This window comes from Phocoena phocoena, chromosome 5 (assembly GCF_963924675.1).
Source record: "Phocoena phocoena chromosome 5, mPhoPho1.1, whole genome shotgun sequence".
In the NCBI taxonomy this organism is placed as follows: domain Eukaryota; kingdom Metazoa; phylum Chordata; class Mammalia; order Artiodactyla; family Phocoenidae; genus Phocoena; species Phocoena phocoena.
Window position 1 is genome coordinate 86,248,937 of NC_089223.1, and position 21,039 is coordinate 86,269,975.

A 21,039-nucleotide genomic window follows, 5' to 3' on the forward strand; every position below is an offset into this window, starting at 1 on the left:
TTTGCTCATCCTGGTTAAGCACCTTGGAGAAATGCAAAGAGCTCCCTTTGGTGGGAGCACCGTTGCGTACCAACCGTTCTATGTGTTCCCACTGACTCCCCACACTAGCTTGCAAGGGAATCAAGGCCCCGAGAACTTTGGAAACACGTCCAAAGTGATACTGCTTATATGATGGTTCCCGTATCTGATCAGTGAAGCCTCCGCGTATAAATATGGCCCTCAAATTGTTGAATAAATTAAAGCACTAAAAAAAAAAGAGACACATTGGGAGTAACTCATTAGCAAGATTCCTTCTCCCTAAAGCCAATAAGGCATGGAATATTACCTAATCCGGGGAAGGTGGTAAACCTCATACCATCTTTCTGCTTGAGTGGAGAAAGGAAGTCTCCTAAAAGGTGTCGTGCATCCAGAGTAGGAAATAAAAAACTAAGAATTTTTAATGTATTAACATAACTTTTTTTAAAAGCCACCCATCAGAGCAAAAGCAAGTCAACTCTGCCCACCAAAGCTATGGGAGTCAGCAGGCTCTGGGGTCATTTCTATTATTAAAGATGTTGGCTCTGGTACTGCTTAATCTGAGGTGTTACATGAATAATAATGATCATGTAGTATCTGATAAGTGCAAAAGCAGTAGGAGTTGACAGTTCCTGTAAAAAAGAGTGGAATTGTGATGGAGATAAAAGAAGAGATATTCATAATTGAAAATGATGAGAGAATGAGAATTCCTTCATTTGTACACAGATGACTTCCTTGGATAGTACTGACAATTCTGAAGATAAAAAGGCAAATTATGCAACAGGTAAAACATGATACACCTATGCTCTTGACAGCAAGAGACTGGAAAAGTGACTGATAGAATGGAAAAACCTTGGAGTATGATGCAAGAGATAAGCTTCTAAGTCAGATGCCTACTAACCTAATCTGAAGTCAGTTAAGACCAAGTATTTGTTCTAGAACTAAAGCTTAGGATGGTAAATTTTTTGTTTTCCGGCAAAGTGTGGTTCCATGGGCTCAAAGCACTAATCAAATGTTCACAACACCTGTGAGTTACAGGGCACAAAGCTGCTAAAGTGTTCCTTTCAATACTTGAAGAGATTATCTAGGAGGAAATTACCTACACTCAATTTCAAAGTACAGTAAGTCCCCTACATACGAGCCTTCAAGTTGCGAACTTTCGATGATGCGAACGCACGTTCCATCAACGTCAGGCGTGAGTGAAACTGCAGCTTGCCCTCCATCTCCTATTGCTGATGATCTTTCAGCTCTACCATCTCCCACGTCCTCTCCTTCCGCCAGTCAGTAACTCTTCTTTCCTGTTCACTCAATGCCAGCCCCTGTATGCCATTGGTTGTACTGTACTACCGTACTTTTCAAGGTACTGTAGGATTTTAAATGTTTTCTTTATTCGTTTTTTATGTATTATTTGTGTGAAAAGTATTATAAGCCTATTACAGTACAGTACTATATAGTTGATTGTGTTAATTGGGTACCTAGGCTAATTCTGTTGGACTTACAAACAAATTGGGCTTATGAACGCGCTCTCAGAATGGAACTCGTTCATATGAAGGGGACTTACTATATACAAAACATATCTATTTTAGGAAAAGATGCCATACAACATATATGAGCAAGGACATTTCAAAGTTTCAAAAGGTTTTAAAGTTTCAAAGGGTTTCCCATCTCCCTTTCCTTTTGTGGAAAATTCATCTGGAGACTGAAAATTTAAACCCCTTCTCATTAAGTTTGAATGAATAAAAACATGGCCATAAGTACAGCCATTTGGAATCTAAACGCTTTGTAAGGAGAGACGCTCCTGTATCTTGGTTCCAGGAAAGCCAGGTCCTTGCTGGAGGCTTATTTGAGCTCTGATGTCCTTAAGAATATGGATTATGGGGCTTCCCTCGTGGCGCAGTGGTTGAGAATCTGCCTGCCAGTGCAGGGGACACGGGTTTGCACCCTGGTCTGGGAAGATCCCACATGCTGCAGAGCAACTAAGCACGTGCGCCACACTACTGAGCCTGCACTCTAGAGCCCACGAGGCACAGCTACTGAGCCTGCCTGCCACAACTACTGAAACCCACCCGTCTAGAGCCTGTGCTCTGCAACAAGAGAAGCCACTGCAATAGAAGCCTGTGCACTGCAATAAAGAGTAGCCCACGCTCGCCGCAACTAGGAAAGCCCGCACACAGCAACGAAGACCTAACGCAGCCAAAAATAAATAAATAAATAAATTTATTTAAAAAAAAAAAAGGCTTCCCTGGTAGCACAGTGGTTAAGAATCCACCTGCCAGCACAGGGGACACGGGTTCGAGCCCTGGTCCGGGAAGATCCCACATGCCACAGAGCAACTAATCCCGTGTGCCCCAACTGCTGAGCCTGCGCTCTAGAGCCCACGAGCCACAACTACTGAAGGGGGCGCACCTAGAGCCCATGCTCCGCAACAAGAGAAGCCAACGCAGTGAGAAGCCCGCGCACCGCAACGAAGAGTAGCCCCTGCTCACCGCAACTAGAGAAAGCCCAAGCGCAGCAAAGAAGACCCAACGCAGCCAAAAATAAATAAAAATAAAATAAATAAATTTTTAAAAAAAGAAGAAGAATATGGATTCTGGAGTTCACATAGCCATTTACTAACTGTGTGACTTTGGCCAAGTCACTAAACATTTTAACTTCAGTTTCTTCTGTAAAAAGTTCATAATAATAGTACCTAGACAGGATTGTTGTGAGGTAAAAATGGTTGTAAAGGTACTGGTGCATAAATAGCTGTTAGTATCTAAGCTCATAAGGGTGTTAAGGACAAGAGCTTGTTTTCACTTAAATTGTGCAAAAGAGGAACATGGAAAGAAAGAACACAAGAAAAAGCTAAGAGCACATACCACAAAAGTAAGCGCATAAAAATCTTTACGGGGCCTATGCCTGAGGGGATGATCAATGATGGTATTTGAATCCCAGTTCTCTAGAAAACAGAATCTGAGGTAAAGGCTTATATAACAACAATTCCTTGGGGCGTGCAATGCCAGGGAAGCAAGAGTGAGGGGAAAGGAGAAATGAGGCAGGGAAGGAAGTAGAAAAAAATCAAGGGGATGAACTCCTGAACTGGCTGCTGGGTCTCGTGTGATTTCTCCGTAGCAGACTTGGGAGACCACAGTGTTTTGGAACAGAGGAAGGTAGAACAATGGAGCTCCAGGCTCCCTTCAGGCAAAGGTTCCTGCAGGAGCTGCGAGCCCCCCATACTTCTGAATCGAGGCTCCTGCCTCCTCAGGCAGCTGCCAGGGAAGCCACACTCTCAGCGGCAGTGGCATTATCCATGCATGAGCTGAGGCGGCAAGTGAATGGGAGCCAACAGCACTCCCCAACTGTCCACCCGCAGCCTGCAGCTTCCAGCAGTGCCTACCACCTCTGCAGCAACAGAAAGGCTCCAGGAAAAAAAGGCTGGGGATTCAAAGCATTAAGCAAAACATTACTAAGTCATGCCCCAAAGCAGCATGAGGGACCTGAGCAAGCAGAGCATCACAATGTCTTGGCCACTATCACCAAGACAGCCACAGATTTCAACAAGCCTCCTTCCAAGGAAGATTGAAGCAACCTTTTTGCAACCTAGAAGGGTGCTGTTGCAGTGCAGTAATGCTCCAGGATGGCAAATGTAGCATCAAACAGAAGACTATGACCAAGCAGACTCAGGGAGATACATAACTTAGATTCGACATAACAGTAATGGCAGAGACATAGGAGGACCAAGGCATAAAGGGCATTATGAACTAAGAGAAGCCCTTCATGATTCATGCATCAAACGTTGAATTTAAGTGTCAGGTAATATATTAGGCGCTAGGATCAAAGACGAAAAAAACAATCCTTACGTTCAGGACTTAAGGAGCTCACAGTCACATAACAGCAATAAAAAAATAGATATTTCATTCATTTATTCGTGCTTTGTTTAATAATATCTGCCATCATTAAATGATTGTTTTACAATCTCTGGTGTGGATAAAACTTCCAAGAAAACAGTTCATTTTTCAAGTTCTTCCCTCAAAAAATTAATATCAAGTGAGTTTATGAATGATCTCATACTTCACATAATGCAGCTGCCAGGAACTGGAAAATTAGGCATTTGTCTGAATGTTTTAATATTTACACAAAGGTGTTCCAGAATATGTTTGGAGGAGTGGAATGATTAAAGGCTTGTTTGGGAACCAGCTTTCTGACATGGAAAAGAAGGAAAACAGCCTGGAGACGTGGAGGTTCAGATTATGGAGGAGCACATTCTTGTAGCATTACTGCAAATCCAGAAGGAAGAAGATGACAGTTCAGTGTTCTCTCTCTAAGCAGGACAAATTAGTGCTATTTGTCCAAAATTTATTGGGCCCTTGACTATGGGGAAATATACAAAGAAAAGAAAAACACACCTCATGGGAATTACGTTCTAGCTGGGGAAGCTGACAATATGTAAGGTAAATATGTGTCAAGTGTCAGATGCTGATAAGTAATAAAGGAGGGAAAGAAGCAAGGTGAAGGAAGGTGATTTTTGAGTAAAGACTTGAACAGGGTGAGATGATCACGCAGATATCTGGGGAGAGAGGATCCCAGAAGCAAGAAGATTTGGGGGAAACAAAAGTATGGCCTGTTCCAGGAATAACAAGGAGGTAAGTATGGCTAGAGTCGACACAGGGAGAGAATAGTAGATGTAATAGGAGCCTAGAAATAGGAGCCAGAAAGTGCAGGGTCTCCCAGGTCATAGTAAGAATTTTAGCTTTTTCTTCTGAATGAGGTCAGAAACTAGTGGAAGGGGACTTCCCTGGAAGTCCAGTGGTTACAACTTTGCCTTCCGATGCAGCAGGTGCAGGTTTGATCCCTGGTCAGGGAGCTAAGATCCCACATGCCTCGTGGCCAAAAAACCAAAACAGAGAACAGGATCAGTGTTGTAACAAATTCAATAAAGACTTTAAAAATGGGCCACATAAAAAAAAAATCTTAAAAGAAAGCAGTGGAAGGTTTTGAATAGCACGATGAGATCTGACGTACGTTTTTATAGGATCACTCCAGTTGCTTCAGGGCAGGAGCAGGGACAATAGTTTGGAGTCTCCTGTAACAACCAAGACAAGAAGTGATGGCAGTTTGGACTAGAATAGAGACAGAAGTGATGGTAAAAATAGTAAAATTCTTGGTGAATTTTGGAAGTAGAATCAACTGGCTTTATTGAGCCAACTGAAAACAATGTGTGAGAACAAAGTCAAGGACAGCACGGACATTTTTGCCTTAAGCAAATGTAAGAGTGAAGTTGTCATCAACTAAGACAGCAAAGACTATGAGAAGAGCAGGGCAGGGGTAGGGGTGGTGGAGAAGATTAAAAGCCTGTTTTGGGGGCTTCCCTAGTGGCGCAGTGGTTGAGAGTCCGCCTGCCGATGCAGGGGATACGGGTTCGTGCCCCGGTCTGGGAAGATCCCACATGCCGCGGAGCGGCTGGGGCCGTGAGCCATGGCCGCTGAGCCTGCGCATCCGGAGGCTGTGCTCCGCAACAGGAGAGGCCACAACAGTGAGAGGCCCACGTACCGCAAAAAAAAAAAAAAGCCTGCTTTGGATAGGTTCAATCTGAGATGCTATTAGCCATCTGAGTGGAAACATCAATGAGCAGTTGGATATACAGGTCTAGAGTTCAGAGGAAAAGCCCAGGCTGGAGGTATACATGCAGAAGTCATCAGCATATAGATTGACTATAAAACCATGAGATTATCCACACTTTACCAAAATGTACCCATCCTATCTTGTCCTTTGTGCACTAAACAGGTGCAAATAAAAGAAAAAGTACTTATTACAGCAAGGAACTCATTTATAGACTGTACTAACCTTAGAAGTAGTATAAAATAAGTATTTAAATAACTGCAAAGCCTTTGTTAAATTAATGGCCAAATGCTCCAAAGTGAGTTTATTAAAGAAAATTCAGTAGCTTAGGTTTATATTCTTGTACCCCTCACCCAAAGTTTGAAATGTCAAGGAGTGTATTTCACAATACGACAAAAAAGTCTGTGACATCAATCAACCCTGGGATCAGCCTACTCTCTTTGTCATTGAGAAAATTAATACATGTCCGTATTCATTTGCTTGGGCTACCATGACAAAGTACCACAAACCGGCTTAAACAACAGAAACATATTTTCTCACAGTTCTGGATACTAGAAGTGCAAAACCAAGGTGTCAGCAGGGCTGGTTCATTCTGAGGGCTGTGAGAGAAAGATCTGACTAGGCTTCTCTCCTTGGCTTGTAGATGGCCATCTTCTCCCTGTGTCTCTTCACATTCCCGTCTGTCTACGCACGTCTGTCTCTAAATTTTCTCATTTTATGAGGACTAATCATATTGGATTAGAGCCCACCCTAATGACCTCACTTTAACTTGATGACCTCTGCAAAGACTTTATCTCCAAATTAGGTCACATTCTCAAGTACTAGGGGTTAGGACTTCAACATATGAATTAGGAAGGGTACACAATTCAACCCAATGCAGTGCCTATGAAAATAATAAACCTAGGTTTCAAGACTATCCTGAAGCTTAAATAAGTCCAGTATCTAATACAGTACCTGGCATATAGTAGGCAATCAGATTTTGTAGGGTAACAGAAAATACGGTTTGGCAAACAATAGGGATCTAAGTATAATCCCTTAAAAAAACCTTCCATTAACATGGTACCAGACATGAGCTGGCTGTAAAAATAATGAAAATGTCACTCTCCCTCAGAGCCAACCAAAAGTTGCATATAATAGTGTATTGGGTTATTCTAAAACTTGGAAAATAATTTAGAAATTAAAGTTGATGTGACGTGGATTAGAAGCTCACCCAACAACAAGAGAACCTTGATTTTCTGTGTTCATTAAAGCTCTTTCATTTGCAAAGGGCATTAATTTTTTTCACCATATATGTATCAATTGATTACTAATGTCAGTCACTGTGCTACTTACTGAGCATCAGAAGTTAAAAAGACAGATTGCCTGCTCCCAAGAAACTCTACCTAGTGATGGAGACATATGAATGAGGATTTACAGTAAAAATGTCATAATGGGGTACAAATATAGTAATAAGGGTAAAAAGAGAATGCTGTATAACCACAGTCCTACTGGGGTGCTAGGGAGGACAATAGAGGAGACCATTGTCTTAGAGAAGATAATAATTAAGATGGCTTTGAAGGTTAGGAAGCTGTTGCCAGTTAAAGGGTAACAAGACAAAGAGAAAGGGGAAGATAGTCTAGTCGGAAGTACTAGCAGCTGAAAAAAGAAAGTAGAAACGGTCTTATAGGGCTTCCCTGGTGGCACAGTGGTTAAGAATCCACCTGCCAATGCAGGGGACACGGATTCAAGCCCTGGTCCGGGAAGATTGCACATGTTGTGGAGCAACTAAGTCCGTGCGCCACAACTGCTGAGCACGTGTGCCACAACAACTGAAGCCCGTGTGCCTAGAGCCCGTGCTCCATAACAAGAGAAGCCACTGCAATGAGAAGCTCGCACACCACAATGAAAGTAGCCCCCTCTTGCTGCAACTAGAGAAAGCCCGCGCACACCAACGAAGAACCAAAGAAGCCAAAAGTAAATAAATAAAATTTTTTTTTTTTAAAAACCAACTTATAAAAATGTAAATATGCACTCTTTGGAGAACCATACTTCACTCAACATTAGTATGTAGATAATTGAAAGTAGATCTTGACATCATGAGGCCTCAAATTCATGATGGCATGTGTGTGTTTATGTGTGTGGGTGCATGCACATTTCAACATTGAACTATTTGGGAAGTTCTTAGAATACTACATTATGAGTTGAAAGATCTAAACCTAAAAGCTTATTTCTACCTAATAAACAATATGGTGGGACAGATGGAAGAAAACCACAGTCGTGTACACCCACTGGAGCAGAAATGGGTGGGAGAAGATCTTTAGAAAAGCTAGTGGCTTATCATTGCAAAGTAAAAGAAAGATATAATAATAGTAATAAGGCTTCTGAGAATTTGATGAGCAGTATTCATTCTTTAGCTTCCAGGAAGCTCAAAGCTAAATTTTCTCTGAGATTTCAATAATCATATAAGAGCTTAAACCTATATAAGAGCTTACTCTTTCCTCTCAGTTTTTATTCCTCTGTTCTATCAAAATAGTGGTTTTATACTATACAGAGTGCCCAGAACTCAGTGTGTAGAACTCTTCTCTAGCTACACTCATTCTTTGATAATTTCAGCCAATCTCATAGCTTTAAATGCCATCATAGTTTAATGACCCCCAAATTAATTTCTCCAGCTCAGAGCTGTCTTGTGAATTCCAGACTCACACTGACATCTCCACTTGGATATCTAATTAGCATCTCCAGTTCACATGTTCAAAACCCATATTCCTGATATTCTCCCCAAACCTGCTTCTCTCTACTCCCCAACTCAGTCAGTGACTGAGATCCTTCCTCACATTCCCGCATGTAATCGCTCAGCAAATCCTGTTGACTCTACCCATTTCTCATAGCCTCTACAGCTAGCACTTTGGTCCAAGCAACCATCACCTCTTGCCTGGATTATTGCAAGCACCTCTTAACTGGTTTCCCTGTTTTGCCCATGCTCTCCCAAAGGCTATTCTTGGCACATCTGCCAGAGATCATTTTATTTCCCTCCTTAAAACTCTCGAACAGCCCATTTTGCTTGGGATAAAAGCAATAAATGGCAGATCTGGCCCCAGTTGCATCTCTGACAACATTTCCTATTGCTCTCCTCCTGATTCAATCTGCATAGCCTTTCAGTTCCCTCACTCCTTCTGGAAGAAACTAGGTACAACATTGCCTCAGGCTTTTGCTTTTGGTTTTCCTTCTGCTTGGAATGTTCTTCTAACAGATGTCCACAATGGTTGTTCCCTCATCTATCTCCTTCAGCTCTTTGCATAAATGTCCCCTTCTCAGCAGGCCTTCCTGGACCACTGAATTTAAAATTGCACCCTCATATCCACCCAGAGATACTTTTTAACTTCCTTGCCTGCGTTACTTCTCTATAGCCCTTAAATACTATATATTGTATGTACTTAGAATATTGTCGGTCTCCCTCATGTAAGTTCCATGAGAGTAGGCATTTTATCTCCTGAGCCTAAAAAAGTGCCTGGTAGAGTAAATGTTCAAGTAATAGTTGGTGAATATTAAATGAATTAATGACTGAACATATAGATCCAGGTAGGATTTTCTGCCAAAGATTAAAAGAAGGGGGGAAGGTGTCAGTCACATATGGGTCCAAGGGGCTGATTAGTTAGAGAGTATGTACAACATGAGAAGAATAAATGATTGAAATCAATTTTAGGAACAAGTAGAAAAATAGGTGCAAGAAAAGAGCCTGAAAACCAATAGCAAGAATATGGAAGAACCAGGAAAGAGTGAGCAACAAAATTGTAGACATACTTCCAGAAAGAGTGGTTAGGAGCCAATGCAGCAGAAAGATTAAGACTGGCAATAAAAAGTGTCCCTAAAAATTGCTTAGATCATCTTACACCAACATATCCAATTCCAGATGGATAAAGTGTTGAGTGAAAAGAATCAGTGAAGAAATATGCTCTTGATGGGGAAGACTTTTCTAAGCTTAAAATAAATTATATAATTTACAAATGCACTAAATGATAAATTTGACTCCATTAAAATGAAAAATATTCTCTGCATCGAAAAGAAGCCTAATCAAAACTAAAGGCTAAAATAAACTGGGGAAACATGTGCAGTAAATTTGACAATGGGGAAATATTTTTAAATTGAAAAAACTCTTAAAATAAGAAAAATCTTAAGACTCTAATATATATAGGGATGAGAAACATGAACACACATTTCACAAAAGTGGAAATATAAACAGTTGAAAATGATCTACTTGACTAACAAGTGGAGAAATATCAATTAAAACAATGCTAAGATTTTTTTCTCCTATTAATTAACAAAGTTTAAAAATTTTTATGGGAAATAAACTATGAAAAAAATACTTATATACTACCAGGAGACTTAAGTGGGTACAATTTATTTCAGAAAGAAATTTAAAAATAGAATGAGATATTCACAATAGCCAAAAGGTGGAAACAATCAAAATGTCCATCAACAGATGAAGGAATAAACAAAATATGGTATATACACACAATAAAATAGTATTTAGCCTTAGAAAGGAATGAAATTTGATACATGCTACATTGTGAATGAACTTTGAAAACATTATGCGAAGTGAAATAAGCTAGACACGAAAGGGTAAATATTGTGTGATTCCACTTGTATGAGGTACCTAGAATAGTCAGATCCATAGAGAAAGAATGCAGAATGGAGGTTACCAGGGTCTGGGGAGGGAGGAGTGGAAGGTTACTGTTTCATGGGTGGAGTTTCAATTTGGGATGTTGAAAAGCTCTGGAGATGGTTATTGATGATGGTTGTACAACATTGTGAGTATATCTAATGCCACTGAATTGCACATTTAACAATAGTTAAAATGGGGGCTTCCCTGGTGGCGCAGTGGTTAAGAATCCGCCTGTCAATGCAGGGAACATGGGTTCGAGCCCTGGTCCAGGAAGATGCCACATGCCACGGAGCAGCTGAGCCCGTGAGCCACAACTACTGAAGCCTGCGTACCTAGAGCCCGGGCTCCGCAACGAGAGAAGCCACCACAATGAGAAGCCTGCGCGCCGCAGCAAAGAGTAGCCCCGGCTTGCCTCAATTTGAGAAAGCCCGTGCGCAGCAATGAAGACCCAACTCGGGCAAAAATAAATAAATAAATAAATTTATTTAAAACGATAGTTAAAATGGTAAGTTTCACTTATATGTATTTTACCACAAACAAACTTAAAATATATATATATACATTTATATGTATATATATATGTGTGTGTATATATTAAGGGCCTTAAAATGACCCAGTGATTTCACTTTTAGAAATTACTCATGTGGAAATAAACTCAAATTTAAGCAAAATGCTTATCAGAATGTTATTTATCATTGTAAAACAATTCTTTGGAAACAAAATAATGGTAAAGTAAATAATGGCACATTCCTAGAAAAGTGGAAGTGCAGAACAGTGGGAACCATGTCTGTTATTGATCTTCATCTCCACCCTCCTTCCTGTGCTTGGCACCTAGAAGGTACCCAACACAGTTCCACTGAATTAATTAGTATGATGAAATGTTACGTATAAGAATATTTATTAAGGATTTTAATGAAATAGGAAATGGTTTGATATAATAAGTGAAAAAAGCAGAATAAAACTTGTATATACAATTTGATTTCGACTACTATGCAAAAACAAGGATTCTTGTTATGTGAGATAATGAAATCCTTTATTATTTAAGCCAGTCTGACTTGGGGCTCTTTATGACACCTGAAAGCATTCCAACAGATCCTTACACCCACACAAGAACTTTCTCATCTAGAATTCCTCATGCTTTCCCAGAGGTTATTAAAGAGAAATGTGGAAAGTAGAAAAAGTAATGGTGCCATTAATAAAAATTACCTACCAGCAAGGGAGAAAACAGGAAAATAATCTAAACAAAACACAAAAAAGCAGCTGTAGTACCATAAAAACACAGCTGGCTGTAGAATTTATGGTTGGATCAGACAGTTTTATAGACTTCATAACTTTTTAAGCTAGTCTTATAATAATGGATATTTGTAATAATGATCCTGAGTCACCCATAACGATGCCCAATGAGTGTAATATATTCTGTTTGAGAAGGTGGTGCATTATATAACACAGTTTAGAAGGATTTTCATTAAAATGTTTAAAACACTGAGAAGTTCCAGGACTTCCGGGGGTAAACTGAAATTAAATTCTTCTGGGAAACTCACTTAGCTGGAACTCCTCATTTCCCCAATATTGTTAAAGAGAAATTAAAAGTTATTTTATTTGACAATCTAAAATTCTTGTGTTTATATTGGAAATTGGGTTTTCCTAAAATCTGGAGTGCCTAATGACCACTTGGGATGGGGTGGAGGGCTTATTAAAAATGCAGTGTCGGGCTTCCCTGGTGGCGCAGTGGTTGAGAGTCCGCCTGCCGATTCAGGGGACACGGGTTCGTGCCCCGGTCCGGGAAGATCCCACATGCCATGGAGTGGCTGGGCCCGTGAGCCATGGTCACTGAGCCTGCACGTCCGGAGCCTGTGCTCCACAACGGGGGAGGCCACAACAGTGAGAGGCCCGCGTACCGCAAAAAAAAAAAAAAAAATGCAGTGTCCTCAGTCCTTCCTCAAAAGATCCTAATTTAGTAGGTCTGGGATGGCGCTTAAGTACTGGCATTTTTAACAAACACCCCAGATGATGTGTTCTGGACATTCTGAAACAGTGGGAGCAAGCTATGGAGACGTAATTTAGGAATTACTAGTGAATTCTCTGCTTTATCAAGTCTCCAACTCAGAACATATTAATGCTTGCTACTCTGCACAAGAAGAGCTAGATAGCCTCACTTGTTAGATTAAAGGAAAGTATCAATACTAACCTACCCAAAATAACCTGCTGCATTTTTAAGGCAGTTGAGGATCACACCTGTACTGACTTTAGTTAAGGTTTTATGATTCTGTTTTTTTGTTTTTTTGATGTGGAACATTTTTAAAGTCTTTACTGAATTTGTTACAACATTGTTCCTGTTCTATGTTTTAGTTTTTTGGCTGTGAGGCATGTGGAATCTTAGCTCCCTGACCAGGGATCGAACCTGCACCCCCTGCATTGGAAGGCGAAGTCTTAATGACTGGACTGCCAGGGAAATCCCAATTCTGTTTTTTTTTTTAATTGAAGTATAGTTGATGTAGAATATTATATAAGTTACAAGTGTACCATATGGTGATTCATAATTTTTAAAGGTTATACTCCATTTATAAAATTTAGCTAAATTCCCTGTGTTGTACAAAATATTCTTATAGCTTATTTTATACATGGTAGTTTGTACTTCTCAATCCCCTACCCTATATTGCCCTACACCTATATTGCCCTTCCCCCCTCCCCTCTCCCCACTTGTAACTACTAATTTGTTCTCTATATCTGTGTCTGCTTCTTTTTTGTTTTATTCTCTAGTTTGTTGTATTTTTTAGATTCTACATATAAGTGATGTCATACAGTATTTGTCTTTCTCTGACTTATTTCACTTAGGATAACACCTTCCAAGTTCATGCTTCATGCTGCAAATGGCAAAATTTCCTTCTTTTTTATGGCTAAGTAGTATTCCATTATATATATATACCACATCTTCTTTAGCCATTCATCAATTGATGGACACTAAGGTTGCTTCCTATCTTGACCATTGTAAATAATGCTGCTGTAAACATTAATGTACATGTATCTTTTTGAATTAGTGTTTTTGTTTACTTTCAAATATACACCCAGGAATGGAATTGCTGGGTCAAACGGTAGTTCTATTTTTTTGTTTGTTTGTTTGTTTGTTTTTTTCTATTTTTGTTTTTTTGAGAAACCTCCATACTGCTTTCCACGGTGGCTGCACCAATTTACATTCCCACCAACAGTGTGAGAGGGTTCCCTTTTCTCCACACCCTCGCCAAAATTTGTTATTTGTGTTCTTTTTGGTGATAGCCATTCTGACAGGTGTGAGGTAATATCTCATTTTGGTCTTGATTTGCATTTCCCTGATGATTAGGGATGTTGAGCATATGATTTTCTTTTTAACTTTATTTATTTATTTTTAAAATAAATTTATTTATTTTATTTATTTGTTTTTGGCATCATTAGGTCTTTGTTGCCATGTGCGGGCTTTCTCTAGTTGCAGCGAGCAGGGGCTACTCTTCGTTGCAGTGTGCAGGCTTCTCATTGCGGCAGCTTCTCTTGTGGAGCACGGGCTATAGGTGCACAGCCTTCAGTAGTTGTGGCACACGGGCTCAGTAGTTGGGGCTCACGGGCTCTAGAGTGCAGGCTCAGCAGTTGTGGTGCACGGGCTTAGTTGCTCCGCGGCATGTGGGATCTTCCCAGACCAGGGCTCGAACCCGTGTCCCCTGCATTAGCAGGCGATTCTTAACCACTGTGCCACGAGGGAAGCCCTCTTTTTAACTTTAAAGAACTCTCTCTCTGCTATTACTAAAGTTTAAAGTTTGGGTTACAATAGACCTTGTCCTAAAGTTCTTAGTTAATGTTGATAAAAATGTAATATATGTTATTAACGGTCTTTGGGGTCAGTAGAACATTTTATCATAGTGTTTTCACCAGAGTGCTTTGGCACCATATCGACTTTCTCTGATTCCTTAAGATGTTTAATCCTAACATCTGGTATCTGGATGTGTAAGACACTGGGGGAAAACATGTAATGAACATAGAGAATTCTTGATCAAATGTATGCTATGACTAAAAAGTCTGGGGAGACATGAATTTACTTGGACATGGCCTTGATAGTTTTTCCTTGGGTGAACTTAAAAAAGTGTGAAGCTTTAAGTGTCATGATACCAGTTACAAGATGATTATAAAATAGTCAGACTCTTGGAAAGAAAGAGTAGAATGAAGGTTGCCAGAGAAACAGGGAGGTATTAGCCAAAGGGTATAAAGTTTAGTCATACAAGATGAATAAGTCCTAGAGATCTGCTGTACAGCACAGTGCCTGTGGTTAACAGTACTATATTGAATACTTAAAATTTTGCTGAGAAGATAGATCTTATGTGAAGTGTTCTTATCACATAATAGTAGCAATAATAACAACAACAGTAATAATAAATACGAGGTTGGGAGAAAACTTTCGGAGGTAATGGACAAGTTTATGGCACAGGTCACAGTGATGGTTTCACAGATATATACTTATCTACAAATCCATCAAGTTGTATACATTAATTATGTATAGCTTTTTGTATGTCAAAACATTTCTTTAAATAAAAAGTGTCATGTTAATGCTTTCCAAAAAAAAATAGAGGAATTATTTCATTACTCATTAATTTCCATTATATAATGTTTTTGCAAGTGGCAAAAAATTTTTTTTCCTGCTTCTCTTTCTATGTTTCTTCTTCATGATATATCTGTGCTTGAAATGAACCGTTAGCTACACAGATGTGGGGTCTGCCTCCATTTTCGGTCCCCCTGGGTCCAGGTATTCCTAGAAAATAGGTTTATTCTGTATAAGATTCTGCTTTTTCTGGTGCCCGTAAATTCTGTCTTATTTTCCCTGCACCATCTAATCATTTACTGAGAGTCTCCAGTATACTATGCCAGACATAAAAAATATAGAGATAAATAAATATACCCTGCCTTTGATTTGCTCCCAGGCTAGTAAGCAAGACAGACATAAAAACGAATAATCACAATAAAGCATAATAAATGTAAAAGCAGGCTATAGGATCACAGAAAAAGGAATGACTAATTCTTCCTGGGCAATTATGAAAAGGCTTCTTAGACAAGGTAGTATGTGATCTGGGGGGGGGGGGTTTGGGTTTTTTTTCTGTGGTATGCAGGCCTCCCACTGCCGTGACCTCTCCCGCCGCGGAGCACAGGCTCCGGAAGCGCAGGCCCAGCGGTCACGCCCCACGGGCCCAGCCGCTCCGAGGCATGTGGGATCCTCCCGGACCGGGGCACAAACCCGCGTCCCCCACATCAGCAGGTGGACTCCCAACACTGCGCCACCAGGGAAGCCCCGATCTGGGTTTTGAGTGGGCATTAAAGGGGTATTGCAGGCAGCATGCATCATATATAGGCATAGAGATAGGAGAGGGTATGAAATATTTGGTAGAACTGACAGAACCTGATGACCAATTGGATGTTGGAAATTGAGAGAAAGGAGAGAATTGAAAACGCTTCTAAGATTTTACTCATTCATTTAACAATTTTATTACCTACTCTGCTACAAGAGAGTGAGTGGATGACATTCCAATGACAGAAAAAGGAAATATAAGGGCAGAAGCAGTTTAGAGGGGTGAGATCAGATGAGAAAATGTTGAATTTGAGTTGCCTGCAAAGCCTCCAGGTACACTGGTCCAGTGTGCCCGCAGAAATGTGGGTCTGAGAGGAGGAGGGAGGTCCCGACTGAAGAAAAAGGGTGGGAGCCATCAGCAAATGATGGCCTGGACAGGACCAGACACACAATTTGTGGGGCCTGGTGAAAAAGAAAATGTGGTCCCCCTTGTTCACAAAGCAGGAATAGGGTGCCATTAAAGTTATTAAATAAGCTTGTACTAAAATACAAAGCATTTTCCTTCCTTCCACAGTCTCTCAGCATGTCATGGTGGTTTTTATTTGCTATTTAATGTTCTTCTAAGTAAATAAAAATATTAAATTATGGGCATGAATTTTACCATTCATCTTTATATTGTGCAATGCCAGTTCTAAATGTAGATATCAGAATGTTCAACTGTTCTGTGTACACGGAATCACTCAAATTATGCAATTCATATTTCTGGATGGACTCTGGAAGGTGCCTCAAAGCTGCTCAGATGAAAAGAATACTAGCCAGATTCAGAGAAGTTAGGAGGAAGAAAAGGTTTCCCCAGGCACGGTATGGGCCCAAAGGATCTGGGGATACTTGCAGGGTAAGTTCAGAGCCTTGAAGGTGCTGGGGATTCCGCCTTGGGACTGGCAAGATCTGCATGCACTTGGACCTGACAGATGCTGTGTTCCCCTCCCACCAGCCCCCAGACCAATGTGCCGTGCCTCAAGAGGGAGCTGGGAAGTGATGTCAGGCATCTCCCATTTCCATCTGTCCCAACCCATGGCAGATAGGCGACCCCAAGGGTACCACAACCTCTGTGCCAGGATGTGCCGGGTATTTGGATCAAGGAGAGGCTGGCCCCAGCCAATCACCCACTGAAGGAGCTGCAGTGTTGCCAGCCTGGGGTGGGGACAGCCACCACTGCCGGGCCTTGCCCTTGAGATGCCACTGGTTGTGACCCCAAACCTCCTCACACTGCACTCAGATCCTTGCCAGGGCAGAGGGCGGCAGCAGTTTGGGGAGAGGGGGAGTAAGGGAGAGCAGGCAGGACCCAGGGCGCAAGGGTCAGAGAGCTGGTGGCCAAGAACACTTCCCAGGGAGGCACAGGAGGAAAGATAGCACGTACACTGAGATGCCAAGCCCTCAGCACATGCTCCCGCTGGCCATCAAGCTTCACTCCCGAACACAAATTCAAGGACAGCATAAGAATCTCAGGACAGCAGCATGAAACCCCAAGCGTGGGACTCTTTGCGACTGTACGAATCGCAAACACATGCAACCAGCCCTAGGCCTGTGACATTGCCCAAGAGGATAAGAAAATAGATGAGGGCCAAGAAGGAAGACTGGGGAGCTCCAACATGAGAGAGGTAGATGGAAGAAAAAAAAAAAAGCAAGAACAAAAATAAGGCAGACTTGGGAATTCCCTGGTGGCGCAGTGGTTAAGAATCTGCCTGCCAATGCAGGGGACACGGGTTCAAGCCCTGGTCCAGGAAGACCCCACATGCCGTGGAGCAACTAAGTCCGTGCGCCACAACTACTGAGCCTGTGCTCTAGAGCCCTCGAGCCACAACTACTGAGCCCACGTGCCGCAACTACTGAAGCCCGTGCGCCTAGAGCCCGTGCTCCGCAACAAAGAGTAGCCCCCAGCTCACTGCAACTAGAGAAAGCCCGCGAGCAGCAATGAAGACCCAGTGCAGCCAAAAATAACTATAATAAATTAATAAATTTTTAAAAAAATAATAAGGCAGATTTGAGGACACGGGGAGGGGGACGTGTAAGCTGGGACAAAGTCAGAGAGTGGCATGGACTTATATATACTACCAAATATAAAATAGATAGCTAGTGGGAAGCAGCCACATAGCGCAGGGAGATCAGCTTGCTTTGTGACCACCTAGAGGGGTGGGATAGGGAGGGTGGGAGGGAGGGAGACGCAAGAGGGAGGAGATATGGGAACATATGTATATGTATAACTGATTCACTTTGTTATACAGCAGAAACTAACACACCATTGTAAAGCAATTATACTCCAATAAAGATGTTTAAAAATAAATAAGGCAGAGATGAACAGGGAGAGAGAGGTAAGTGCAGAAGCCAAGAGAAGGGGAGGATCACCTCCAGCCGAGGCTTCTCCTGGGAGCTCTACAGATATGGTTACTTGTTCCAGAAGCATTTTAAAAATTTGAGCCAATATTTAGAAATGAGAAGGATTCTCATAAAAAAAGCTTTTCTTTAAAAAATTAAGAGATTTAACAACACCGTGTCTACACTCTGCCATGGCGAAAATCAACCAAAGTTGAGCAGCCGCTGCTCCCCTGCAAGGGCTGCATCGCTGCTGCTGGACCAGCCTCCCAGGACTCACCGGGCTCTGCCTGTGCAGCCACCCAGTCCCCGCTTCCCCCAAGCCAATTACCGTGGGCGCTGAGATCAGAAACTTGGGTCCCACAGCCTGTCCAAGGCTGCAGGAAGGTCAAGTAGAAGGGGGCCTAAAAATAGGTCATTGGATTCGGCAAGTAGGAAAACACTGTTGACATCTTCGTTAGAACAGTCTGAATGGAGCAAATGGGATGGGAGCCAGATGGCAGTGGGCTGTGAAGTGAATGGGAGGTGATGAAGTTGAGGCAGCAAAGGTAAAGACTCATTTTTCACGCATTTTTCTTTTTTTTGTCATAAAGGAGGGTGATGGAAAAGTAGTTTGAACCCACCCAGCTATCCCTATTCCTCCCTCTTTCTCCTTCCCACACACTCTCTATAACTAAATAAAGAAAGAAAGCAAGATGACATAAAGCAACATCTCTGCTTGAAATTTTTTTTTTTTTTTTTTTTCTGCTTGAAATTTTTACACTTTGGGGAAAAAAAAAATTAGTTCAAGACCAGAAGTGGAAATTAACAGAGATTTTCCTGCTCCGTGTTAAAGTGTCATCCTCAAAGATACCAATCATGAGTATTTATTGCTTCTTATTGGCAGTTAGAAAAAATAAAATTAGAGACTAATTCATTTGAGACTGATTCAGAGTTTTTTTTTTTACAGTTACTTTAAAATATTTAACCTGTTTATTTTTTGTTTTTTTCTTTTAATATAGCAGCACAACACAGAGTTAAACATTTAGGTTCTGCTTTAAAAATCTAGAAAACTATCTGATAGCCCTGTATTTTTAAAAAATAACAGGTAAACTACTCAGATCCTAAGCTGTTGTGTGGACTAAGCAACATTCTCCCTTTCAATTGTTGAATAAACTAATCTTAAAATAAATGGTGACATCTGTTTCCACCTACTGCACCATTGTTTGGATGTTTTGCAGGCTTGTTTTTCCATACAGAATGTGATTTAGAGGCTGATAGTTGATCATGAACTAGTTAGCTCTGGATTTAGTAGGTTCTACATTTTATGAAAGGTCTGACTTGGGCAAGTATACCCTACCCCCAAAGTGGAACTTACCAGAATTGTGAGGATTGAATGCCTCTTGCTCGGTGCTACTGGAGATGCTCTGATTTGTTAACAGACTTCTGCAAGGTGATTTAGGTCAAGTTTTGGAATCCTTGCAAAGTAATCAGATTTTAACCTTGGCTTCCGCTAGTCTATCAAAATACAAGAAGCCTGCTCACTCCCTCTGTGACCTCCCCTCACCAACTGTTTAGAGTGTGGTCTGCAGAGTTCACCAGGGTCTTGTAAGATATGCAGCTTTCCACACAATGATGTGTGTCGATGAGATTTTGTGACTTTGAGTGGATGTCAAGTACATGAGACAAGCTACACTTTATTTAAAAAAAGGAGGGGAGGGGAGAACTGTATAATTCTTATATGTTTGTTTTTAATGAAGTTGTAGATAGCAACCAGCCTTTATTTAATAAATTGCTAGACATCTTTAAGGAAAACTGAAAGCATAATGTTAAGGGCATTTAGTCTGCAACTTTGAGCACCATTCTTTGATGCTATTGAATAGCTTTGGCCTCCACAATAAGCTGATACTCTCTACCTGAAGTCCAAAGTTGCAAGTCAGCAAGCTGGCTTTGTATACATAATCCCAACAGTTGACCCATCCTAGACTTGGATGAAGGCGGTGTGGGGAGCTGTGGGTAAGGGGCTAAGGGTGTGGGGAGGGAAGGGCTTTGTGGTAGGCAGAGAAAATGGGTGCAGAAGGGGCCAAGAGGCCATTCTCACTGTCTTACTTCCTCATTATCCAACCACTCTAGCCATTAGAAGTCTCAATTCTGTGCCTGCTACATCACTAAGACTGACATGTGCAAACCCCATGGATTTTTCTTCAACTTTTACTCTTTTTAACGCTTTGCAGGAAGTGACAGTCTTGGCAAGTCCCATTTTTCATCAAGTCTTCTTCTTCCTTGACTTCTGTGGCACAGAACTGTCTTGGTCCTCCTGCCACCTACGTTCCCACTATTTCTCCATGTCCTTTCTCTCACCTCCAACACTTCATCCTCCCACCCACCTCCCACGTGCATCCTTGTGGGACTGGCTTCTCTACTCTCGCCCTTAGTGATGTCATCCAGCATTATGTTTTTGATTCTCACTTCTGTGCCGATGACTACCAAATCATGTCACATAAACCCAACATCTTTGTCAAGTTGTAGACCAAGATCAACAAGCAGTATAGTGGGAAAGCTAGCCTATTATGTCTCTGTGGCTTTTCTTTCTGCCACTCTCCTATTCAATCACTACACCCCAGCCAAACTGGACTGTTTTCTGCTCTCCAAAAGTCCCTTCAAACTCTTCCAACTCTGGACTTTTGCTCATGGTGGTCTCTCCCTTTCTCTCTTTACCCCCATCCTGATTTCAAGGCAGTATTGGTCTGGGTCCAGGCAGGAGAATGGAAACCACTCTAGGCGTTTCAAACACAGGGAATTTAATACAGGGAATTGGTTGCAAAGATGCTGGAAGTGCTAGAATAGCAAAAGGTGAGGCGGGGGGAGCTGAAGGAGTAAAAGAGAAGGCACAGCTAAGCATCCTTGGTCTAAAGCCTCTCAGTCCACACCTGCTACTGTACTGCATGTCAGTTCTGGATGTGCCAAAGGGGTGCTGCCTGGACCAGGTTGGAACTGCTGAAATGATGCTGCCACGGCCTGGGCTGCTACAGTCTGGATCCCCACCCCTGCTGCAGTTCCAGCAGCCACCTCACTCTCAGAGCCAGAGCAGGACTCCTCTCTCTGCTGCCTTTGGATTCCCTTCTGGGCC